Below are 8847 nucleotides of genomic sequence, written 5' to 3'. Positions count from 1 at the left end.
TTTAGTACCAGTTATAGTGGTAGTTAGCACCATGGCTAGCGACAGTAACTCACGATCAGCAGTAAAGGTGGAGGAAAGCAAAGTGCTGGGGTGGCTTGGGGTGGCATTACTGAGGATTTTTAAAAAAGGGGATGTTCCACATTCATATTCCCCCACTGCTGCAAAGAAGAGGAAGGAGAGAGTACTTTCTCTTATATCTTCTTTGGGGTCAAGTTTAGTCATCAGCATTTAGTTTTCCAGTGTTTCAGGGTTATTTTCATTTAGCTGTTATGATATTTTTACACTGTTTTCTTGGTTCTCCTTATTTCACTTGTCATCAGCTCATATAGGTCTTCCAGTGCTTCTCAGTAGTCATCATATTCATCATGTCTTACTTACAGGACTTTCTTGAATTGCTTAGCTTTTCAGAAGTGTTTCTCCCTCTCCCACCCTTTTTATTCTTTGTTATAGGGGATGGCTTTCTAGAAGGGGGAAGGAGGAGATAGAAAAATAAAAGACGTAAACAATTTATTCTTTAAAAGAAGAGAATGGGCTACTACAGATGCTAGAAGGTTGACTTTTGTTCCTTTGGGCAATTTGGATTACTTGCAAAGCAAGAGCAAGATACAGGTGAACCTACAATGTGTGAGAAGGAAGACATTGCGTTTTCTTGGTTTTCTGAGGATTAATTTCCCTTATATGGATTTGTATCCACCTCTTTCCTGGTGTGCTGTATATCAAGGAAGGAACCAGGAGTGTGTCTTTGTGTATCCTGATCCTGGATGTCTACTGTTTTGTGGCCATACTTGGTACCTCTTTGCATTGGCAATGGGTCATTTCCAGTAAGAATTGAGCCTGATGTGAGAAAGCATTTCAACGATAGTTTGGGCTGGATTTCTAATACTAGTGGTAGAAAACCAGGAGACAGGGACCTGTTTAATGTCACAGATAATTATAGAATGCTACCAGCTATATCCAGGGGAATGATGAAGATTTCATCTCTAGTGTAGGAAAGGAATTGAAATTGTATCAGAAGTGTAAAAGCAAAATAACAGTTCAGAGAAATGGCCAAAGCTTGGAAAAAGTCAAGACCATTAAAGACTGAAAAGGCTGCTCTAGGTTAGACCCATTATTTCAGGTCCAGGAGTTCAATATCAAGGTCATCAGCAGGACACACTAGTGGAAGTGGGCAGAAGGGAGAAGAGTGACTAAGTGATTAAAAAGCTGGAGAAAGGAAAGAAAAAAAAACTACCAAAGCAAGTGTACCAAAACTAGGTCAGGAAATGGACCAAGGTTACTGGAAAAAGAGAAATTCATGTGACTTACAAATTCATTAGGGGAAGTTCTAAAATACTTTGGCTTCTTAAATTTAATAGGGATAAATGTGGAGTCATGTTTGAGTCCAAAAATCATTTTCACAAATACAGAATAGAAGAAACATGGTTAAACAACAGCTCTTCTGAAAAAGATTGCAAGCTCAATATGAGCTCACCATGTATATAGCACCAAAATATTGAATGAACATCTCTGGATGCATTAAGAGAGGCAAAGTATCCAGTACTAAGAAAGTGATAGTCTTACTATACTCTGTTCTGGTTAGGTAGCACTTGGATTATTGTATTCATTTTGGGTTACCACGTTTTAAAGACACTGATAAATTAGAGCAGAGGTTCCTAATCCTTTTATCATGGATCCCTTTGGCATTCTGTGAACCCTATAAGGACCCCTTCTCAGAATAATGTTTAGTCATTTAAAATAAAATACACAAGATCATAAAGAAAGCCAATTATATCAAAATATAGCAATCAAATAGTAAAAAAAAATAGAAAGGAAAACAAGTTCACTGCCCTCAGGTTAAGAATCCTTGAAAAAGTGAATTAAGAGGATAATCAGAATAATAAAGAATCTTGAAATTATGTCTAACGAGAATTAGCTGAATTAGATTAGAGAACTGAAGATTTGTGGGGGCGGGACGAGGAGGGGAGCAGGATAACTATCTTCAAGAATTTGAAAAGCTGTGGTATGGAAGAGACATTAGATGTGTTCTCCTTGGGTCCAGACAGAAGAGCTAGAAATGTAGCATCTTCAGGCCTGATGTATGGAAAATGCTCCTAACAAGTAGCAGTAAGTTCCTGGGGGCTGTTTTGGGATGCAGTGGGTTTCCGCAGAATGATCACTTACCTGCTGTATCGTGGAGTGGCACTTAACCCACTTACAATATACATTTAAAGGACCCTCTATCTAGAACAAGTGAAAGCTAATAGAAGGGGATTGAATTACAAAAACAAAAAGAAGGATAAGATTAAAGGCTTGATTTTATTTAAATAAATATAATCAAGTAAATCTATCTATCATTATACTCCTAATGACTAGTACAGTCTCCTGTAGAAATGTTTCACATTTGTTCAATGCATTGAATTAAGCCGAATTTATCAGAATTGCTGTAGTGAAAATTTCTTCCCAACCTTTAAATTTGTAAATTCCTAACATTTAAATTTTTATCTCTAAAATGCCAATTCATTTTGATTCCTGTACTTAGGACAGAGCCTTGCTAGCTTACATTAAGGATAAAGAAGTTTGGTTAGAGAAAAACAGGATCTTTCCATCCAGAGAAGCTGTCCAGAAAGTATATAGTGGGCTAAACTGCTTCAGGGAGAAAAAGCAGCATAAGTGTTTGAGCTGTTGTTGAAGAGATTGGTGCCAAGTACTGCTCTTGACCCCTGTGCTGTGGGCCTCTGGAAACTTTACTGCCTTAAACTTTCTGACCCAGTTTCTGATTTGCCCCGTGGATTCTATGATCACCATTGGACACTACTCTGACAACTTCTCTCTGACTTTGCTGGCACCTGTTTCCCCGACCCTGACTAAATCAGACTGCTTGAACTTGAGTATACTATTGTTTTCTGACTTAGTGACTTAGAAAAATAACCCTTAACTTCTCTGATAAGTAGCCAGCTCTGCCAGCTGGCCTGGGAGGGAGAGAATGAGAATTTAATGAAGCAACTCTGACATACTTACTGTCAAGTTTGTTTAAGTAGGATTTTACCTTCTTAATTAGCTTTTATTAAAGTATTCCATTTTGATATTGGTTCTGTAGAAATGCAACATGACTTTTTCTCAGAAACTCTCTTATAATCATGTGGTGCTTTTAACATTTTCACAATTCTTTCACTATCTTTCTTGAGTCTCACAACAATCTTGTTAGGTAGGGTAAGTGTCTTTATTGTCATTTTACAGATGAGGAAACTGAGCCTCAAAAGTGATTTGCCCAAAGTAACACAGCAACTAATTAGTAGAGCAGGATGTGAATATTTCTGTGAAGACCAATGTGGGTGGAAGTAGAAGCAGTATTATCAAAAGAGTATATTACAAACCACTAGATAGAAAGGGAAATAAATGAGGAATTTAAAAAACCTGTAACAAGCCTGGCACAGAAACACGGTCATCATCTTTCCCCTTCGGCCACTCCACTTCTCAACCTCCCTATTTCTGCTATGAGCACAATCATCTTCTGCTCACCCAGCTTTGGACCTCAGTTTTGTCATTGGCTCCTCTCTCTTGGTCATCCCACAAACAGTTGCTAGGGATTGTTATTTTTTTTCTTTCTCCCTGATATCCTCCTTTCTCCACCTAAACAGCCACTACCCTGGTTCAGGTCCTCATCATCTCTTACCTGGAGTATTGAAAGAATCATTGTCCACATAGCTGCTGAAGTAATCTTCTTAAAGTATAAATCTCACTGTGTTACCCTATCCTACTCACTAAATTCCAATGGCTTCCTGTTGCCTTTGGTATCAAATGTAAGTTCCTCTTTTTGGTATTTAAAGCATTTCACAACCTGATCCCTTTCTATCTTCTAGTTTTTTTTTTTAACACAATGGTGATTGGGACGGATAATAATGAGTAGACAACTGCTTGATTCTTTATTTCTTTTTCTCTGCCAAGGAGAATGGCTTTTTTTGGGCTGGAAAGGATAGAACAGAAATGGTTAATAGGGTGTGGACCCCCAGTATAAATACAGGGATGGATGAAGGGTACCTAGGTTCCCCAATGAGGTTGAGTTACTAGGCCCAAATCAACAGTATCCTTAAGTAAGAAAGAAACTGGTAGAAGCCACCTGGTGGTCCACTGTCTGTGATCACAGAAAATTGAGAGATATCATAACATCAGGGAAGGGCAAATGTTATCTTGGTTTCCAGTACAGAGAAGAGAGTAGAGTTTGCAAGCTCCAAGCCAAAGAGCTTGACTTCAATTGCAAGCAAAGTGCCTTTTTAAAGAGATGGCTAGTGAGCATCTAGAAAAGAAATCAGTGGGCACAAAAAAACCCACCATTGCTTCCACTGAAGACTGTTCATGCCAGACTTGCTTCACTTATTTTTTTGGACAGGGTTACTAGATTGGTAGGTCAGGGAATGTTATAGATATAGTTTACCTGGATTAAAACAGAGCATTTAGTAAAAGTTTCTTATGCTATACTTGGGGAAGTGGAGGAGAGCTTGTGAACTTGACCATATCAGGTAAGTGGATTTAGAACTGGCTGAATGGTTGCATCCCAAAATAGTCAGTAATAAGTCAGAGTCAACTAGGAAGCAGTCTCTTAGGCATTTGTACTTGGATATATGCTTTTTAATATTTTCTTCAGTGACTTAGATAAAGGCATAGATGACATGACTATCAGATGCATGAAACAGAGCTGGAAGGTATAGCTACACCTTGAATGACAGAGTCAGAATCCAAAAAAGATTCTGACAGGCTAGAATGTTGGACCAAATCTAATGTGATGGTATTTACTAGGGATACATGTAAATTCTGTTCCCAACATCAACATCACAAGTATAAGATGAGGGAAGAATAACTAGACAGCAGTTTGTCTGAAAAAGAGCTGAGAATTTTAGTTGACCAAAAGCATTCTGAACCAATAGTGTGATATGACAGCAGAAATGCTAATAGGCCCTTGGGCTGCATTCAGAAAGGCATAATGACTAAGACTAGGGAGATCACAGTACCATTGAATTCTGATCCATACTGGAATATTGTGTTTAGTTCCTGGTATTACTTTGGTGGGGGGAGGGGCACATTGATAATCTGGTACAGAAGAGAGTAACCAAGATAGTGAAAGGCATTGATATCATGCAATATGACTCTTGGAAGGAATGGAGGAAAAGGGATTAGACTTGCTCTGTTCTGGCTCAGAAGGCAGAAGGCAGAGCAACACATGGAAGTGCAAAATAGTCAAATTTGATCTGGATTTAGGAAAAAATTCCGCAACAGTTAGAGATGTCCAAAAGTGGAAGGGACTTCTCCCTCATTGGTGTTCTTTAAGCAAAGACTGGATGATCACTTGTAGAATTATTTTTGTTTATGTATTGCCTGGCTTAAATGACCTCTAAAGTCCCGTCTGTTTGCCAGACTTTGCGATCCAGAGAATCCAACTATTTTCTCCCTACCACTTCAATGCAGTCTTGCAAGTTATGGAGAATGTGCTCATCTCTGGCAAGGATGGTTTTGAGTTATTTCTATATATACTAACTTGCAAATAAAATCACTCTTACGTTTTGAGCTTTATGAGCCTAAGGGAATCCCCTAGCTACTCTTGGAGGCAGAGAGGAGGGAAAGAAGGAAGGAAAGAAGAAAACAAGCATATATTAAGTACCTAGTCAGTCAGTCAGTTAGTCAATAAACAACACTAAGTGCCAGCTACATGCCATCTACTGTGCTAAGTACTTTATAAATATCATTTCATTTAACCCTCACAACAAACCTGGGAAGTACATGGTGATCTATCTATCTATCTATCTATCTATCTATCTATCTATCTATCTATCTATCTATCCATTCATCCATCTATCTATCTAGATATAGAGATAGAGGTAGATATATACATTTTACAGTTGAGGAAACTGAGGCAAAAAGAGGTTAAGTGACTTGCTCAGGGTCACACATCTAGAAAGTATCTGAGCCCAGATTTGAATTAAAGTCTTCTGACTTCAGACCAGTACGCTATCCACTTAGTCAGCTACCTGTCTTTAATGTTAGGTACTGATTATCTGACCTTATTTGGAAGGGGACAATGACTTGGAGAAGCGAGAAGTCTTCCAGAATGCCTGACTTCTTAATTTCAAGAGGGAGCCTCCAATATAAAGGTTATCTCTGGTTATTGACCCAGGCCCAATCCACTTTATACTGTCACTTTGGACCTTGTATCTTTAGCCTCACAAGTATTTTTCCTCAGGGACAGCTAGGTGGTGCAGTAGATAGAGTACCAGCCTTGGAATCAGGAGAATCTGAGTTCAAATCTGGCCTCATACACTTGACATGTACTAGCTGTGTGACCCTGGACAAGTCACTTAACCCTGATTGCCTAAGCAAAAAACAAAACAAGTATTTTTCCTCCCAGGTCCATGACTAACCTGATTATTGGCATATATTTATCCCCATTGGGGGAATTCATCAATTCTTCTTAAGTCTGGAGAATCCTTGCCTAGTCTCTCTCTATTTTTCATTACTTCCTTTACTTGGTCCTCCTATCACTTCTTGCTTCTGGTGGCTGTACCATTCGCTGCCCTCCATCCCTGTGTGAAATTGCACATATCATATCAATTTGTCCTTACTTATATATATTGCCTTGTAAATGTTTCTTTGAATGTTCTGACCATTTCAATGACCAACCATGATTCCAGAGGATTGATGATGAGGCATGCTACCTATCTCCTGGGGAATTTATTTAATTAAATTTTCAAAATTAAATTAAAAATAAATACAATTATCATTTGAAAAGAAACACACACACACACATACATACATACATATATATTATATATATATATATATATATATGTTGGATACATTCAGCTAGAGAGTAGGGTCCTTAAGGGCAGGGCCCATATCATCTACTTTTGTTCTCTCTGAAGTGCCTTAGATAATTCCATAGTGCCTGGTTGAGTTCTCAGTTTTCATGTTCTCATGGAATTTTAAAGTTGGAAGGGACTTTAGTTCAACACTTTAATTTTACTGATGAGAAATCTGTGGTAGTAAGAAATGAAGTGATTTGTTAAAGATCATATAGCATACTAGAGTCAAAGCCAAGACTTGAAAATAGGTTTTTTTTGACTAAATGATAATATATGTTTGAACTGGAAGATCCTTCTTCTGACACTTTGCATAGATTAAAGCCATGGTTCTAAGTGAGACTAACTTCTCATTTATATCAGTGAGGTACAAGTAGAGCTCATTATTATGAAAGCAATTGTCTCTTCTTTTAAAGATGGCCAAAGCAAGCTAGAGACTTCAGTATGCCTACCTGCTTTTTCTTCTTCTTTTGTTTTCAATTAACATTTTTTTCTAACTGCCGCCTTCCCCCATTGAAGAAAAATACATGTAATATGTTTGAATAGTCAAGCAAAATAACTTCTTGCATTGACATTTCTAAAAATGAACTTTGTGCTGGCTTGAGATATGGGGTGGGTTTCTGAGGTAAGAAGCTAAGTGTTCTGAGCTGCAGTAGGGCTAATGGGTGATTGGGTGACGGGAGAGGTAAATGGGGGAAGGCCACGCTGCTTAAGGAGAGACAAATGGGTCAAGGTTGGAAAAATAGAGCAGATCAAAGTTTTTGTGTCAATCAGTACTGGGATCAGGCCCATGAGTTGCCACTGCACTTTCTGCTGGGTTGAGGTAGAGAGGCCCAATCTTGCTAGTAATTCCTTCTCTTTCTTGCTCTTTTTCCTCTCTTGCTTCATATGTATATATGCACATATGTATATATACACACATACACACATACACACATATATATGTATATCTATGTGTATACATACACACAGACAAAGATACCCTATGTCTATCAGTCTTTCACCTCTCTTTTAAAGCTATTCAGCATATTCCTCATGAATTCTCTGGAATCATGGTCTTACCTGCTTTTCCCATTAAACCAGAATGAATTTTTCATACTACTGCTCAATCTTAAGAAAGAATTTAAGAGGATACCAATGACTTCCCACATGATCACATTTACCCTTCTGATAAAACCAAATATTTCCTAAGCAAACAGGTATTATTTGACTCCTGTGGTATCATTAATGGCTTTTGCATCATACCATGTGGATTCTTTATGTTACATCATCCTCATGACTTTATATGCCAAGCTTTCAGAGTCTCTCAGTTTTACAAACATAATCCATAGACCTGTCTTTCCTGAGATGCCATGACTTATTGTTCCAGATAGCTACAAGATCCCCCATTAATCAGCTCCTTAGACTGAGACATCACATGAACCTCCTTGAAACAAGAAAAATCCAGCCAGTCACAGTTGTGACTACACCTCCCTAGAAAATCAACAGTATGTCCTTTGGATGGTGCCAAGTTTGTTTTCTTGGGGGCATGTAATGGATGATAAAGGGTTTAAAATGAAGAAGAGGTGATGATAAAGTCTTGGGAAACACAGACTTGGAAACCATTTATGTCAGCAGAAAAATTGCTGCTAAAATAGCCTTAGCTGAACACAGAGGAAGATTGTGTGTATGATTTACAAGCTTCAAGTTCAGGTTGAAAAAACAAATGAACAACAGTTTTCTGGTTCATTTTTATAAAACATTTAGCATTGGAACAGCTAAATTATCACTGTGGCTCAGATAGTTCTGGACAGACAGGTAAAGCTGAAATATACTCCATTTTAAAGAGCATATTTAAAGAGTCTATATCTGTTAGTTTACATGTGGCTTCCCTTTCTCTTTTTTCTTTTTTCCCATGGATATTTGTTTGTTTAGACCAATGTATTATTTGGATCATTCCTCAACAATACTGGCCATTACAGAGTAGCCATTTATGTCTTATAACCTATTCATCTGTCATTGTATAACCCACATAAGTTGA

The sequence above is a fragment of the Phascolarctos cinereus genome, unplaced genomic scaffold (assembly GCF_003287225.1).
Source record: "Phascolarctos cinereus isolate Bilbo 61053 unplaced genomic scaffold, phaCin_HiC Scaffold_726;HRSCAF=1367, whole genome shotgun sequence".
Classification (NCBI taxonomy): domain Eukaryota; kingdom Metazoa; phylum Chordata; class Mammalia; order Diprotodontia; family Phascolarctidae; genus Phascolarctos; species Phascolarctos cinereus.
The sequence above is the reverse complement of the archived record's forward strand: the minus strand, read 5'-3'. Positions refer to the sequence as shown.